The sequence below is a fragment of the Zophobas morio genome, unplaced genomic scaffold, assembly GCF_036711695.1.
Source record: "Zophobas morio isolate AGI-343-1 ecotype UQ-CSIRO unplaced genomic scaffold, CSIRO_AGI_Zmor_V1 ptg000024l, whole genome shotgun sequence".
NCBI classification, from domain to species: domain Eukaryota; kingdom Metazoa; phylum Arthropoda; class Insecta; order Coleoptera; family Tenebrionidae; genus Zophobas; species Zophobas morio.
Window position 1 is genome coordinate 20,851,109 of NW_026972129.1, and position 18,768 is coordinate 20,869,876.

At 32.9% G+C, this 18,768-nt stretch overlaps 1 protein-coding gene across 3 annotated transcripts in view; it reads right to left on the reverse strand.

Moving 5' to 3' along the window:
- Positions 1-16,064, reverse strand: part of LOC135134821 (GATA zinc finger domain-containing protein 14) — a 246,291-nt gene extending 230,227 nt beyond the window's left edge. The window contains exon 1 of one of the 3 annotated variants that reach the window (XM_064063657.1): positions 15,929-16,064. The gene's annotated coding sequence lies outside the window, so the exon portion shown is untranslated. Of the gene's footprint in view, positions 1-15,590; positions 15,843-15,899 lie in introns of those variants that run through there. The other 2 variants (XM_064063656.1, XM_064063658.1) reach the window with 2 other exon arrangements.
- Positions 16,065-18,768: the final 2,704 nt, after the last annotated feature.

The following is an 18,768-nucleotide window of genomic DNA, read 5'->3' on the forward strand; positions in this document are numbered from 1 at the left end:
ATACTCCCGTAGTGCAGTCCCAAAGGCAGACAGCAGTAATTGCAAACATTTTGTCAACGCAATGCGAAAAATACACAGCAATGCGAGGAATTTTAATAATGTCCTTCATTCCGTCTGGAAACTGGAACTTGAGGAAAAACATTTTTTATTTAGGACTGACCGTCTGAGCATTTGTAAAAAGCTGTCGGCGGAAAAAATTGCCGGCCGAGAAATGTGCGTATTATAGTGAACCAAAAACATACTTAGATTTTTTGTAATTAAATTAGTGAAACTATACCCATAATAAGACGAAATTAGTCCACAGCCGGGGGCTCCGGATTTGAGACATATTAACTGTATTAGCGGTCAAGTCGATAATTTTTTCGTTTTCTTCGGCTAACAACTTAAGGAAAAAATAGCCCATTAAGGATTTACTTTCTCAAACTACATTTTCTATGTTTGTCAATTAGTACTCCAACAATAAAAAACGTGATGATATTAACTTTCACAAATGTAGGTACAATAGGAAAGGTTAATATTCACTGACCGCGCGATCCGTGTTTTGCCAACTACTACCAGTATTGAAAGTTCCCCGAAAAAATTAATTATACAGTTGCGGTTCAGTTGTAAAATATTTTATTGAAAAATAATTCGCACATGTTTTGCTGTGGTTGAGAACCAATTGATCGGAAAAATTTCTAGCGCACGGACAAAATTAATCCTTGACAATGGGAAAAAACGGTTTAAGGCCACCCAAACAATTGCAGTTATAAATGGAGCTATGATTATCGCCAATTAATTAAACTGTTGACTTGCTTATAATTTGCACGATGAGATCATAGCAGTTCCTATATTGCTAAACAATAGAATTTTTGCATACTAATCAACTTGAGTCAACAGCAAAGAGATACCTCGACAGTCAACTGTTTGCTGTCGTACGCGGAAAATTGATCTTCGTACTATAAACAAGTACTCCAGGTGTTCTTTAACCTCCAGCACTTCAAATATTTGTCGTTTTTTCTATTATTTTATTGTTACTTAATGTTCATAATAAGGAAGTTATTAGAATAATAAGCCGTATCAACGTCGACAATCTTGTCTTGTGGTTTTTAATATTTTCTGAATAAGTTTTCACTCAAGTTCGTAGATCTTCTTTTTCTTTGTTTAATGTAAAGCCAACAGTTCCTTGATAATCTTTACGAATTTAAATAAATACAAAATCTGGATTAGTAAATATGATTTCAACAGACAACAAATTAAAAAAAAAATCAAAATATTACAACTACATTTTTGCAATTGAATTTTGACATTGCAAAACTGAGTGCTCTGAAATGTTGCAAACGTTTTAAGGTTATTGTTTATTGTAAACATACTAAATCGTTAATAAATTTATTTTTCATTTATGTTCCCCTAAAAAGTGATAACTTCATTTTACAATTTTTGACTTTCTTCCTTATATCCGAATGCCGAATAAAACATAAACAGTCGAAGTTACGCATGTACTGAGAAATTGAGAATGTCTACATTTTTCCCGTTGGTTATCTGCCCTAAGTATATTTCAAATTGTCTATACTTGTGCAAACCGCGAGGTGTTAATTACCCCACTAGCTTTTATTTTATAGACGTTATCAAGTTATCACAAAACGAAAATTGCAAACCCGAATTTTATAATATTTTAAAGAAGAATTTGTCAGACTACACTTCAATGGCGAAGAAATTATGAAAAATGTGAAAGCTTTTCGAGGCCCCATCTAGTTTTTTGTTAAGAATGTGAAACTTCCTCAGTGGCCCCAACTGTCATTTTTAAAGAAGGTAGAATACCAGCTGTATTTTCTTAAGAATGTGAAATGTTCTCAGGGGTCCTAACTGCATTTTTTTGGCGACGGTAAAACTTTTTCGGGACCGCCAACTGTTTTTTCTTTTTTAATGTGAAACCTTCTCGGGGACCCAACTGTATTTTTTCTAAGAAGATGAAACCTTCTCAGGGGGGCCTAGTGTCCTTTTTTTGAGAATATAAAACCTTCTCGACGGTTCCAACTACCTTTTTTTTTAAGAAAGTGAAACCTCGGGGACACCAACTGTCTCTTTTTTAAGAATGTGAAACCTTCTCATGGTCCTAACTGGCTTTTTTAAATTAGGTCAAACCTCCTCTGGGACCGCAACTGTTTTTTTGTTTTTTTTTTTTAAATGTGGAACCTTCTCTGAGACCCCAACTGTTTTTTTTTTTAAGAACATGAAACCTTCTCGGGGGCCCTAAGTGTCTTTTTTAAGAAGATGAAACCTTCTCAGGGGTCCCAAGTGTCTTTTTTTAAGAATATAAAACATTCTCTGGGGCTCGAATTGTCTTTTTTTTCAGGAACGTGAAACCTTCTCCGGGGCACCAACCAGTGTTTTTCAAGAATGTGAAACCTTCTCAGCGGCACCAACTGTATTTTTTTAAGAACTTGAAACCTTCTTGGGGGCCCACAACTGTCATTTTTTAAAGGAGGTGAAACCTTCTCAGGGGTCCTAACTATCTTTTTTTTTAATATGAAACATTCTCGGGGTCCTCAAGTATCTTTTTTAAGAAGATGAAACCTTCTCAGGGGTCCCAAGTGTCTTTTTTAAGAATCTAAAACCTTCTCTGGGCCTCTAATTGTCCTTTTTAAAGAATGTGAAACCTTCTCGGAGGTCCCAACTGTCTTTTTTCTTATTAAAGGTGAAACTTCGGGGGCACCAACTGTCTTTTTTAAGATTGTGAAACCTTCTCAGGGGTCCTAACTGTCTTTTTTTAAAAATATGAAAGCTTCTCGGGGACCCAAGTGTCATTTTTAAAGAAGGTAGAACACCAGCTGTATTTTCTTAAGAATGTGAAACTTTCTCAGGGGTCCTAACTGCTTTTTTTTTTGAAGAAGATAAACCTTTCGGGACAGCCAACTGTTTTTTTTTAATGTGAAACCTTCTCGGGGACTCAACTGTATTTTTTTTAAGAACATGAAACCGTGTCAGGGGGCCCTAGTATCCATTTTTTCAGAATATAAAACCTTTTTGACGGTTCCAACTACCTTTTTTTTTAAGAAAGTGAAACCTCGGGAACACCAACTGTTTCTTTTTTAAGAATGTGAAACCTTCTCAGGGGTCCTAACTGGCTTTTTTTTAATTAGGTTAAACCTCCTCTGGGACCCCAACTGTTTTTTTTTAATGTGGAACCTTCTCTGGAACCCCAACTGTTTTTTTTTTAAGAACATGAACCCTTCTCGGGGGCCCTAAGTGTCTTTTTTAAGAAGATGAAACCTTCTCAGGGGCCCCAATTGTCTTTTTTTAAGAATATAAAACTTTCTCTGGGGCCCGAAATGTCTTTTTTTTTGAGGAATGTGAAACCTCCTCGGGGGCACCAACTGGTGTTTTTCAAGAATGTGAAACCTTCTCAGCGGCACCAACTGTATTTTTTTAAGAAAATGAAACCTTCTCAGGGGCCCCAAGTATCTTTTTTAAGAAGATGAAGCCTTCTCAGGGGTCCTAAGTGTGTTTTTTAAGAATATAAAACCTTCTCGGGGGCCCACAACTGTCATTTTTTAAAGAAGGTCAAACCTTCGTTGGGGCCACAACTGTTTTTTTTTTTATTAAAAGTGAAACCTCGGGGGCACCAACTGCCTTTTTTAAGGTTGTAAAACCTTCTCAGGGGTCCTAACTGTCTTTTTTTAAAAATATGAAACCTTCTCGGGGGACCCAAGTGTCTCTTTTAAGAAGATGAAACCTTCTCAGGGGTCCAAAGTGTCTTTTTTAAGAATATAAAACCTTCTCGCGGTCCCCAACTGTCTTTTTTTAAAAAATGTGAAACCTTCTCGGGAGCCCCAACTGTCTTTGTTTCTCTTACACTGCGAGTAGCACTAGATAACCTCTATGGAATAAACACAATATTGTTCCATAGAGGATATCACAACAAAGCAAAATTTCGAAAAATCAAATTTGTTGGACTGTACTTCAGGGGCGAAGGAAGTTTTAGTGAAATAACTTTCAACCTATTTTTTTCTTACATGAAGATTCTAAGCGAGAAACGGGTATTAACATAATAAAAAAAGCCACACATTTACAAACAAACCTGCTCTCAATCTGTACTAAATGTTAACCACTATGAATTAAATTGGTTAATCTCAGAAGTCATAACGTTTATAATTTTACAGTTAAGCAAACTGTAGTTGCATTTTCTCCAAATAAAATTCAAGCAAGTGGCACTCAAAAAGATAGCCACACAAAATGCGGGTCAGAAGCTTCAAACTAATCATTTTTAACCTGAGATACACACATCGATAAATGTTTACATCGACCACGTATTTAGGTCACTAAATTGAACCCAAAGTTTTGCGCTTCATTATGAATCAGCAACTAATCCCACCGTGTTTTCGCTCCGTCTATAAAAGAAACACAGAAAGAGAAACTCCATATCAATCAGTGTTGAAAAAATCACACCGCAATCACACAAACCCGACAAAGGGGAAACTTGATATTTCATTTCGTCGCGGTTTTGTATGACAGTTCCACCAAATTACTCACAAAAATCAACAACCTGAAATCCACCCCAACAAACAAGAATTTTCGAATTCTGGCCGCAGAATCTCTCTTAGTCTCTTCGCACGAAGAAACCTAATCCCCGTCATTAACTAAAAACTGGTTGAACCATTACCGGTAGTGACAAATTGTTTTATGGCTTGCCAGATATTTTCTCGCTTTAATGGCTAAACTTTAGCAAAAAAACTCCGTTATATTAATCTGTTTTGCAGCTGTAGACACGAAAACCGAGCTTGGAGTAAAACGCCTCGATAAAATTGCAGCGCGTTACGTAACTGTGGAATTTTTCTTTCCAATCACGATAATGGTTACTGAATAATATTGAGCCGGTCGGAGGCGGGAGATTGCAAAATAATAGCGGCTAATAACTCAGATAAATTTTTCATATTAACCAATCGTTTTTTTGTCTGAGTTCGGATTCAGCCACCCGTGAGATGCGGAAAAGCTGCGAAAGGAAAAGCTGCGTGTGCTCGAGAAAAACTAGATGTTTTATGGAAAAGCTTGGATTGTAAACATAGAGCAGTAGCGAATTCTGTGTGATAGGCATGAATGCAAATGGCCATGAATGCAGAGTTAAAAAAAACAAGCATTTTTATTAAGCAATTATTTTATTTTATTGAATAAATATTTAGCAGGTTTTTTTCACAAATCCTTACTTGGTTTTAGTAAAATATTACTAAGTGCTTTTATAAATATTTTTATATTTTTTTATATTAAAATAATATAAAAGCCCATATTTTAAGAAAATGCAAAAAATAGATACCTGTGGTAATAAACAACTGTGACTGGCTAAATAAGCTATAAACAATATTTAATTAAATTCGAAACAAATAGAACAACATTTTAAAAACACGTTGAATGATATTTACACGAACTTTATTCTACAAACAATTTTTTGTAGACACTATTGTATGTAGGTACGGTGCCTTCATTTCTTCATTGTTATTTTAAAAGAATAAATAAAACGTAAAGTCACGTTACATTTGTGATACAAAACCGAGTTTCAAAAAAAGGTACACAAAAACACTCAAAATTATTGTCTACACGTATCTCCCAGAAAAAGCTACTTTAATTTTAAGTACGTAATAAAAAAAGCACTCGCAGCAGAATGAAATAAAATTAGGACAACTATATATATTTTTTTTAATTATTTTTTATTCGTTTAGATACATATGTACCTCCAGTTTAGAGTACGCATCAGTTCTCCTGGTATTAAAAATCATGTCAAACCAAAACAAAAGGTTTATCGAGCAAAAAACAAATTTAATATAATAATAATAATTTCCGCCCTTCCTTTACTCACTTAAGAAACATATCTTGAAAATAAATTTTTCCGAACTCTACAGTAATTTTTCTGTTTCATTTTATGAAATCTTAAAAAACTAATAGTAAAACCGGAGTTGCCATCCATAATGTCCTAATACCGAAAGAACCAGAGAAAACACGATCAACGACAGCTATGGATTTTTAAACGTTTGTCTCTGATCGTTGCATTTTCTAGATCTCAAGACGGATTCATAAACCACAAGTACAGAGGTATGTTCTTTTGTAAAATTAAAGTAGCATTTACTATGCAAAATTTTGAGGTGGCATCATCAACTTGTTGGTGGGGATGATACATATTCTTAAAGTGCGTATAAAATTTGGCAATAATCAGCCTATGGACAGCCGACAAATGATAGACAGACAAGCGACATACGACGAACAGACCGAAATGAAAGTCTTATTTTTCCACACTCTAGGGGCCATAAAATGTTGATAAATCATGAAAGCAAATGTTTGACAGATAGACCTTACTTTGTGTCTGGGAGTAAAAACACTTTTCTTTCAATACAAATTTCTTTTAAAAATAATTTTATAATATAATTTTACATACATATAGTTCAAAAAATAATTTCAGAAAATTTACGGATCTTTCACATTTTAAATTTTAATCTTAGCTTTGATTTTTTTTATAAATCTACTTTTTATTAGACAGAAATACAGCAGATTAATCTCTTGATATAATACACAAAACCATTACATTGGGAATATACAAAAGTATTTTCATAATTCCATTTGTATTAACATTTCATAGCTTGTAGAATACGAAAATGCAGGTTTTCTCATTTTGGGGTGATTTTGGTATAAAAAATCCCTGAAAATAATGAACTTATTAAACAATTTTTATCCTTAATACTTCCTTTCTATAAGATATAATTTTTTTTCTCACTAAGAAACTACAAGACTGATATTTTTATACTATCCTATCCTAGGCTGTGTAAGTATGGTATTAGCAGGATCCATCCAACAAACGGCTAATTTGATGTTCTCCCGACTTTTCATAGTCACTAGAGACTAGAGTATGAAAAACTGAGGCTCCCGTTTCCATCAGTCTCTCACCTATCTGTTGGCCATCTGTCTGTCGGTTTGTCTTGTCTCTCGTCTGTGTCGATATTTATTAAACAGATAATCTCCAAAACTACTGAATCGATTGTTGTAAAATTTTATATTATTTTAGGAATATCATGTAAATGGTAAAAGCTAACCAAGATTTAATTGTGTGCGAAGTGTTTTGGAATGGAGAAAATCTTACGTTATCGAAGTTTTTGTTTGGAACCGTTTTATTCTCCATGATTTAATTGAATACAAAAATAGTACATTATGGAACTAGTGGATGAAGTTGAATTTCAACGGCGAGAGTGATTTTTTCACACGAGCGAGTGCAACGAGCGAGTGCGAAAAAGAAACTCGAGCCGTTGAAATTTCTTCATCCGCGAGTTGCATATACTATTTTTTCTAAGAAATTAGGAAATAAATGTTTGTTTATGGTAGGTATTTTATTTTTGAAATACATTAACTGTAATAGAACAATTTGTGCAATTATCACCAATAATATTTACACTTTTATCGTAAGTATTATTTGAACTTGTATCTTTGTTTAAACTTAGTTGGCTGCTTCCTGTATCAATAACTGCACTTGTATCAGATTCGAAAATGCCGCATTGGCAGCATTCAAAATTTCTTCAGAAACTTCGTCAGTCTCACTCATGTTCATTGTTTTCACTTGTGTAAACTAGCAGTATTAAACGTCAAACACTAACGGGTCGTCCAGCCTAGGCGTCATGATTTTCGAAGCGCGCGAAGCGGACGGTGCGGTCGGTGCAGGCGATACGCGACACGTTTCGCTAGCTGCGAAACGCTCAGGCTGGACGACCCGTTAAAATCGTAGACGGCCGAGTATTTTTCCACTAGAGGGTGAAATGAAATTTCATCCACTGCCAGCGATGGGAAAATGACAAACTTCAACCTTAATGAGTAGAAAAATAAAGTTTCACAACTAGTTTCGTTTACTGAACATCTTCAGGGGAGACTAGAAATCACACATCAAATACGCTTTGTGTTAAAATTAATTACTTATATTAAAATAGCATTGGATACACGTTAACATACTAAAATGGAAAGAAGATTCCGCTTATAAATCAATGAATACCAACCTCAAGATTAACAAAACTCCAAAATTCCATTTTTAAAATCGAAATTTACTATAAATCTAATTTCATTTTCATAGAGATTAAAAGGGTTCCAAAACACAAACTTTCGCAACGTAATCATCCCCACCAACAATACTATGACGCTACCTTAAAATTTTGCATAGTAAATGTTATTTAAATTTCATAAAATTACATACTTTTATGCTTGTGGTTTTTAAATCCGCTTTTATTTTTTGCAAAAAGTTTGTAAATTCTGAGTACCATACTTTTAACTTAGAATTAGTTATACAGGGTGACTCAAGAAAATTACTGAAAAATTTTATTATGGAAAAACTCACTTGAAACAAACGCAGAGCATTTTTCTTTAACTGCATTGTAATAGTCCACAAATATTTGATTTTAACTTGCAGGGGTTTTCATAAAAAATTAAATTCACAAAATAAAATTTTAAAATTTTTGGAAAATGTTATATTTGTCGGGCTGTACTCCAGGAACGAGGGAAGTTCTACTTCACATCTCAGAGAAACTTTTTATTCTGGTAACATACTAATCGTGATTTAGTGATTGTAAATTATCATCCGGCTAAATTGAATTTATTGATTCCCTCTAGGAGCATGACAAGGTCATCTCAAATACTATTATTATCATATAATTAGTGTTAGTACTATAATTTCGAAGCAATTACGCATTAAGGAACAATAGAACAAAATTCGAAAAAACTCATCAAATGATGTTTACGCGAATTTTATTCCACAAACAACTTTTTGTTGGCACTACAACAAAGTTCTAAAAAGGATATGCAAAAACGCCCAAAATTATTGTTTAAACATACCTCTCACAAAAAGCAAATTGTTTAAGCGTTAATTTTAAACACTATTATTATCATTATTATTTGTTATTTTATAATTAGGTCGATTAGTTTGGAATTTTGACCAAAACAGAAGCTCTACGAAGCAAAAACAGATAAAAACTAATTAAAAAAATATTTACACACCTTTTCCTATTTTATTTTATGGTCAAAGTCCTCAACATCAGAAACCAGAGTTGTCATTCAAAAAAATCGGTGACATCATAGTTTGATAACACCAAGCAAGAAATTTGAAATTCTTTCCTAAAATGTAGTCGATGCCAAAACCAGTTTTATCTGATTGAGCTATTTTGTTAAACTGCATTTCTGAATTTTTTGCCCGCTTTACCATATTGTAGACACACTATGTAACACTTTTTCTTATCAACTAAGAACCAATTTCCCGCCCCTGAATGTCACAAATTCTCTCTCCTTAAAGTGTCGACATTATCCTGGAGAAACCTAGCACTGATAGTATAAAAAGCGGTTTTCTGGTTAACGATGTCAAAATATTAATTATTTATTTGCTGTATGGTCACGTTGAATAGTTGCGCACTATACTTGGTCAAAAATTTGACCTGCTACAGTTCCGCTCCAGCATTTCTCCTTAGTGAAATCGTAACTAGTTATATAAAAACTTTAATAATCCGTAGCTACATGAAAAACTTGCGCATGTCATGGCCAAGCTCCGGAACACAGTAACTGCGAATGTGTATGAATAATGGATTATCTTTTTTTCGGCTTTTGTATACTATTCGACGTTTTTTTCCACCAATTCACATACTTCATTTTGGCATTTTAATACTTTAAAAAATACTCAAACTAGACGTTCTACTTTGAATTATGGATGCTGTGAACACAGTTCTCCACATTAGGGTGATATATTTCAAACTGGCTAATGGAAGAGCCTACATAATAATCTTTCTACCGGTGGAACTTGCAGTCGAATTCCCATGAGCCGAACAAATTGATGACATCCTATACAGAAATACCTTATTATCTCTAATTAGAATCACTGTTTGGAATTTATTTCACGTCATTAATTACGCAACATGGCAAAAATTAAATTAACTTTTATCAAGTCTTGACTTGATTTGGTCTACTCAAAAGTACCTGCGAAACAAGTTTTAAAGACTTCAATGGATAACTGTCAACAATAAAGAGAAAAATGTGCAACCATATCTTCGCAATAAAAGTGTGATATAAAACTGTGCAGCGAACGTTTATAGGGTCCAAAAATAAATGGAATTTCAAACCTTTTTTAGCATTCGTGTTAATTTATTTTTAGGGTGGCAGTTTAAGCCGGAAAGTCTGGTTACAGACCACACAGGTAAAATCTTAAAATGATCTTCTCAATTTCAAGCGCTGTACAACAATTTTAATTAACCATTTTATATTTTTGGCAAACATCAAAACTCGCGGTGAACTGCAACGTGCTGAAGGCAACAATCCGAAAGTTATGCAAACGAGGTGTTCTCGATTTGGACAACATTCAGGTCACGCCATTATCTTAAAAATATGCTCAGGAAGTAATCAAGTACGACCTGTCTCAAAAAAAGTTCGCAAAAACTTTAACAACCGAAAAATGCATACCGGCAATCCGACTAAAAACCAACTTTCTATTGAATACATTAATCTCAACAATTCGTTCCGTTGTTAGTCATGAAAGTAAAGCAGCAAGTACATAACGATTACTACTATCAGATAAAAGTGTAAGTAATTGGATGTATGTAATACAAACTTTCTCAAACGCTAACTTCCTGCGTTCAAGAGACTCGAAAATATGTAAATATTTTCTCCCACCTGAGTGACCTTGCCTCTCTTATTACCATTTCGAAGATGCCACCAGTAAACCTTGAGTTTGGGTACAATGTCATAACGTGTTTTATTAAAATTAGGATTTTATTATGGCGAGATGAGCTCATTAGGATTTTGCCATTGTTAGATGTGGTGATAATTGCTTTAATTGGGCAGAAATTTTGTTGTTGATTAAAAAATATTACGCCACAGTGGAGACAGACACAGACGTTTTTTTGCGTCTGTTTTCACATTCTGAGCAACTGAAATTTAACGAGTTCGGATAAGAATTTCGATAACAGAAGATTCGACGATATTTAATAAGCATTGTCACAAGTGGTCATTAAAAATTTACAACTTTTCTTAAAACCTAAAAACTTGTAATGTACTAAAACATCAAAAAGATACAGTACAATTAATTTAAATCCACATATAGTATTACAACATAGTGATGTAAAGCTTCAATAATGCAGTAATAACATAATTATATACCTTACCAAAAATTTTTACATGGTGTTTAGTCCCAAGAAGCTATGACCGAATAAAAAATTTATTATACGATTCAACAAGAAGTGTACCTTGAAGCATTAAAAATTTAATTTGGTTACGTTGATGGTTGAATTGAAGGAAAAGAAAACTCTTTTGTTTTTTAAATAGAATTATCTCCTTCTTAATCGCGTTTTAAAGGATTGCCATTCCTTGAAAGCCCTGAATAGGGGCGAACCTAAAATTGTATTTCCAATAATAATCTTTTAAAAGTAAATCTACCGAAATTAGTTACTGCGCTTAGTACATTATCATCATATCAAAATAAATCTCCTGTTCTTACTTTTTTCTGAAATAAACATTAAAATCTATTTTTGTTTCGGAGTTCACTGCTAAGTAAGTTATAAAATACTAACTTTAACCCCTCATTAAAATATAAAGATAAAATTTATTTTAGCCTCAACAAAACCGTATTTCCAGACTACATAAATTTTACATATTTTGAAAAAACATATTCTGTACCTCGTGAATAAAGCCACCTGGTTATTTGCTTCAATTGGGCATCTGCCAATAATATCTTGATTTCTAATAAAGAAACATAGTTATTTATACAACACGTGCAAAAAGTAACTGTTTATTGCACGCAACGTGAAAATTCACACGTGCAATCACTTTTTGCATACAATACAATAACGGAATAAATTTTTATAAATAATTGTAAAAATCAGGCGTCATTCGTTGTTAGCAATAATCAATTGATTGCGCTAGCGGAATAAACAAGCACTTTTTGGACTAGTGCAGTAAAAAAAATATTTTCAATTTAAAAAAATACTTTCTCTAAACTTATTTTGTATTTTCTTGAAGCTGAACAGTGTCCCTTTTCAACACTTTAAGAGCTAAAAATTGACCAAGTAATGCCTATTAGTCAAATTGTTTTAATACAAGAAATGGTTTGAGTAAAAACACTGCCACAAGTGTGTTAAAACATATTTTTATCACGTAGATATCTGCAGCATTTTTTCACAGAGTTTAGATCGCAGCAAGCGTAAATGTTAATTAAATGTTTAAAAAACAAGCGCATTTCAAATAATAAAAATATAAAATATGTTTGTGATATTTCAACAATATTTCATTTGACCTATACTGTCCTTTAGCAAAATCAAGTTGACCTTCCACTTGAAAAATTAATGAAGATAAACAATAGCACCAATAACGATAATTTCAAGGAATTGTTGGACTTGAAATTTTTAGTTATTTAGTAGATTCCATATTTTCAGTCAATCCTATATGTTGGAGTAAAATTTAGATTTAGTTTGATCAAAATCTGTGAGCGTCTTCAATAAAATAATCTCATTTAAAAAATTGTAACTGGTATTATTTAATGAACAGTTAGTTATACCGGGTGTGAAAATGGCGGATTAACTCTCCGCCACGCTCTTAACAATCAGCTGGTGAGTCTGGGAAAAATAGTAAAAAAAATCCTTCTCACATTTTGGTGGAGTTATAGTGATTTTAAAATTGGTTCTTTTGCTACGTTTATCAACTAAACAACCCATTCATCACCACAATAACTAGTAATAAAACTTTTAGTTAATAATTCTCTCACCCATGACCATGTTTAATTACCATTTCAGTTAGAATCTACAAAGATATGGTTGTGCTGTTTTTGTAAAAATTTTATAAAATTGAAAAAAGTCTTGAGTGCCGAAGTGTTTGGGTACCCATGGTTTATTATTTTGGGTGTCCATGGAGATTTTTTTGTAAATTATTTAGAACAATTTTGGTGGACTTTGATGTTTTATTTTTGGAAAATTCTGACCTGACCTGTTTTTAAGTTAATTTTGGGACCCAGTTTTTTTTTTCAAAAATATAAACAATCTTGAGATATTAGGTATTCCTGTTTGGAAAGAATTGAAAGTGCTTTTCTTATAATATTTTAATTAATTTTCTTGCAGGATACGTCAATTGCTAAAATCAGTCTTATCTTAGCAGGTACTAGCCCCGCCCACCCACCCTCTCTTTTCTTAGAGAGTATGTCATTCGCCAAAATCAATCTTATCTTAGCAGGTACTAACCCCGCCCACCCGCCCTCTATTTTCTCAGAGGGTATCTCATTTGTCAAAATCAGTCTTATCTTAGCAGCTACTAGAGTATAGAGTGTCCTAGATAAAACTCCACAGTCTCATATCTTGAGAACGGTTAAAAATATTGTAGTTCTGTAAACGCCATTGCTTTTAGCATCATTTAGTACACAGCAAGCTTATATATTTTTTTAAATTGCGACGTATATTTGTCTTAACGGATTTTGACAGATCATTGAATTACGATTACAATGATATAAAACACCTCGGTGTATTTCATTTTAGTCAAATCTAACATATAAAATTCTCGTGTCACAGTGTTTGTAATCAACTACTCCGAAACGGCTTGACCGATTTTTATTAAATTTTTTGTGTATATTCGGTAGGTCCGAGAATAGGTCTTAAACTATTTTTTATATCCCTAAGTGATAAATGTGGCCCACCCAAAAATTTTTTTTTTTAGTTTTTGGTCAACATTTTTTATTTTTATTTTTTTTTTAAGATTTGGCGTCAAGAAATACATATAACCCTAAATTTTCACCCTTCTACCACCATCGCCCATTTTTTAATAATGATATTAGTATCTTTACTTACATGCACAGATGCGCAATAGGATTGCAAAATGGCTGTTGAATATAATCATTGTCGTACGATAAATTTGTATGTATAATTTATAATTTAATTTAATTATAATTTATTTATTTATTTTAAGTTATTTTTTTATTTAACTACCAAAATATTCACTAGAAATAATTTAATAGCAAAACAACGTTTGCCGGGTCAGCTAGTAAATTTATAAATATTAAAAAAAGTTGAGCGAAATAAAGAAGAACTACTTTATTTTGCAAAAGACAAGTAACATGTGTTTCGAAAAGAGTTTTGTGAACTAATAACACAACTTTTCGCAGTTAAAGGGGCACGAACATTTCTAATTCAATTTTTTTTAATCGTCTAAATCACGCCAAATCATTTCTGTTGAGCGTTAAATCTGGACTGCGAACTGGCCATGGAATAGGGTGTCTACTGCCGATGCAGTTTTCATCATAAATGTTTTTCAGAATTAAAAAATTCAACTATTATCAAAAATTGGTCTAGATTTCTTATATTAAATTTTGAGGGTAATAATGTTATGATAATCGCATATTAAATAAATTGTATTATTTACTTATTAGACGAAATATACATTATTTTGATTTTTATAAAGTCACAGAAATTTATACCACTATAAAACTAAAAGTTCTCTTAATTTATTTCATACATTCAGTAAAGTAGGTTTCTTTAGAAGACTTGTTCGTTTCGTAGAAGTTCTACTATATTTTTTCTTTTTGTATAACTATTGAAAACATTTCCGTGCTTTAACAATTTTTAATTAATTTTAAAAAAATTGAACCACTATTTCCAATTTATGATTGACTTTCCAATTAATAATTGACTTACTAGAAAAATGTAAGTATTTTCCGTAAAAAACAAATGAGAACACCTTATATAACTTTAAACAGACCTGCTCTACTTTAAATCCTTCCCTGTTGTTCTGATTATTATCATTATTATTTTAAACGTAACGATATAATTTTAAGCTCACAGATAAAACTGTTATAACAATTGATCGCAATAGGTTCCATGGAAACTAGTGTCGTAGGAAAAACATGATCATTCCTACCGTGTTTATATCCGTTTTTTAGCATTGTTGATACACAATTGTTAATCTATTTTAACACGAAAACATTGCTATGTGACCGTTTGCTAATTTCATAATAATTCCACTCAAGAACAATATCCCCAACTAGTTATATAATTTTTTAAGCAATTTGACCAGTCAGTTTAGATGATTGAGCACTTTATATACATGTAAACAAAAGTAAGATAAACTGATACAAAAGCGTGAAAACAAAATAGAAAAATACACAAATAAATTATTGCTCGAAATTCCTAATTACAAACAAAATTTTGTTCAACTACGTTTTATCAATTAAAATCATTTAACAGATAGAAAGCACATTTTAAAAAACTGCAAATTCTGTACTAAATTAAAGTAAAAAAGTACATTAGTAATGTAACTGTTGAAAATAAGTTCTAAGTAGGCTTAAACATCTTTAAGACTGCTGCCACATTAAAAAAGCATTATTTAAAAAAAGCTATCTTTTTACAAAGAAAAATTTTTCGACAGTTGTATCTATATTACGAGTATGATTTTTTTTCTTTTACGTTATTATCTGGTCTGTCACAAAATATTCAGTTTCATTCAAAATTTTATTGGAATTTCCATCATTGAGAATAATGAAAATCGGCCCTGAAACATTTAATCCTGAAACGGATCTCGGCACGCGCCGATTAAATTTCAGCCGTGTCGAAAAATGATCAGAACTTCCGACAACTCACCGCCGCCGCTTTTCTATGCCATTTCACGTAGTGCCAGCGAACTAATCGATTTCGGCAATAACAAAAATGATCGCCGTCCAACTCTTTCCAAACTCCTCGACAACTCCCAAGCGCGGACTTTGTTTATATGTTTACCAATGCGTCCTTGCCGGAAACGGGCCATTCATCCATGCGAAAAAAATCCGCAAAGTTATCCGCTCGAAGTTCGCAAAGTGTGAAAAATACAAAACCCGCGCATCCAATAACTCTCAATAATCGCCAAATACATCAAGCTCTAGCAACCCGAGTAGAAAATCTGAGCCAACATACCAACAAATCACGGTAAAAATGGATCGCACCTTGTCACTGGAAGTTCACCAACTGTTTCGCGGATTCCGCGCTCCCGGAAATGCAAGCTCTCACAAACCTGCACGAAGTCCACGAGAGACTGAAACGCGCGCGTTGACTTCGACACGGCAACAGCACTTTCTAATCGCACCCGCCCAGAACTCGCGCAATGCAGAGTTTCTCATGCGCGCCGTACTTTTACGCGTTTGGAGTACCATCACGAGTCCTCCGGGCATGGTAAAGACGAGTCCGGAGGTCAGGAGATAACATCGAGAAGGATGGGTTACGGTCGCAGACTTTCCCGAGGGGAAAAGGCCGGATTGACGACGCGGAGAAGACTTTTCCGCGTTGCTCTAAATTGGTCCACAAATGAACTTGAAGGCCAAATTAGGCGTTCAAGGTCGATGCTTATCCTGCGTCCTGCTGAATATCGCGGTCCGGATTCAACTAAAAATTCCTTGATGGGACTTGTACGTACGTTTTATGCTGAGTTGGACGAGAGCGGCTTGGGGATTCAGTGAAATACTGGTGGAGTAGGTGCAAGGTGTTTCGTCCAAGAGTTACATCGTTGTTCGTTGTATAAAGGTAACTACTTCTAAGAGCCGATTCATTTTTGTGATGACTATTGAAAATTTATTAATTTGTTTGATTTTTACTAGCAAAAAATAATATTATACCTTATAGTGAATGTTAAAATAGCAAGTATCTTAAATTTTAGATTGCAGTATCCAAAATTATTACCGCTGACCCGGATATGACCAGCATTCCGGCAAGACTTCTATCATTGCAATTAAATAAGACCAAATAATGATATGTAGTGATTAAAAAAATAAAACAACTTTCCAGATCAGAATTACAGCATACAAATTCCTCTGCTATTATTAGAGTTCGGGAATCTCTATGTTAATATCTCATCAAATTTCTGAATGATACGGCTGGTAACCTCTAAGGCATACTATACCTGAAATTGAGCTTTTTATTTCCCAAACGTAATCTAGGAAAATATTGTAGCAGGGTCCATTTGACCAATGGTTAATTTCATGTTTTCTATCTATTTATCAGTCGTCTGTCTATAGTCTATTATTAGATTTTTTTTTAAACTGGACAATGTAAAAGGTAAAGTAATGGTAATTTTATAATGCTATTTTTAAATAAATGTTGTTGGACAATATTTCTAAGGTCTAAAGGCAGTATTTTCTAATGGATGGCGATAGGTAGAAAAATTTTGGTCACAATTTTACCAAGTCTGCATTTTTTTCCACAAAATGTTAAACGGATCGCAAGCTTTGATTGCTCCTTCTATTTGGATCCGAGATAAAGAGCTCCAATTGTCCTTAAATTACTTACAATTAGTGTTACAACTTACAACACGTAACTAAATCTGTAACTTGTAAGTTATTAAAAACAGAAATATCGATAATATTTTGGTGTATTGAAATACAATAAAACATCCAATTTTTTCGAAAAATTATAAAACTTCATTTTACAAATTTTAGTTCTTTCTGCGAGAACTCTTATAAGTTAACAAACTTGCATTTAATGTTAAGGTAAATGTAAAGAAACATGCTAGGCGCATGTTTCAAATGAGTTTTTCGTTTACAAAATTTTGTCAAAACGTTATCAACATTTTTGCAAATACACGTATATCAGTTTGTATAGGTGCAGTACAATAACACCCTGTATAAGCAATTCTAAAAAAATATGAACGCAATGATAAATTACAATTATCATAATATTTTGCAAATTTTTAGATAGGATTTATTCGACAAAAAATTTTGAGATCAAATCATCAAGCTTTGGAGGGGATCAACAAATATATTTTCAATGAAAATTTACCATGATCACGATAATTTAAAACAATCGGTTTTGCAGATTCAAAATTAAATTACAAAATATTTGTATACAACTCACACAGATTCGTAAACTACAGGTGTAGGAATATGTTATTTTATATCATTTAAAACCCATTTACTATGTACAATTTTGATGTGACGTCATTACATTGTTGGTGGGGATGATTAGAGAAATTAATTTTGATTGGCGTGTTACCATCTACATGTTATTCGTAATACACACTCGTAAAATTTAAAAATAATCGGTTCGGTAGTTTTAGAGATTATCTGTCTGACAGACATTCACACAGACGAAAATGGGAGACCTATTTTTTCTTACTCTAGAGGTCATGAGACATCTACATGGACTCGATTACAATACTTCCTTAGCTTACGCTGGGGAAGTCAAAATCGTTTTAGGGACGGTGAAATAGTGGCATAGCTTATTCCATTTATTTTTGATGATGCTTGTTTTAAAAACCTGCTTTAGGGGTGTTTAAACAGAACTTCCCCCACCCCTTAAGTACAGTCAAACAAATCGTGCTTCTTCGAAAAATGATAAAATTTGAGTTTAGGAAATTTTATTTTTCTCTATACATTAAACAACTTACACTTGAGAAGTAAAATATTATTGTTCTGAATTCTTTAATGATCATCCTTTGGTCACCTACACTTCGCCGCTGCGTTGATTCGAACACATTACTTTACGAAAGCACACTTTGTTAATTTGTTTACATTTGTGGGATGCATGGAAAGTCGTAGAAACGAAAACGTTTTAAAATCCAATAATATTTGAGAAATGAAAAAATTGTGAAATCGTAAAATTCAAAAAGTGAAATATTTTAAAAACTATTATTATTACACATTTAAAATGAAAACTACAAAAATTGCAAAAATAAATATAAAATTAAATTTTATAAAAAAAAATGTAATCCTAGATTTTATTATTGATAAATATAAAATCCAGCTTCCGTTATTCGGAGCCAATAAGAATGAATCATCAAAACGAAATAGAGGAG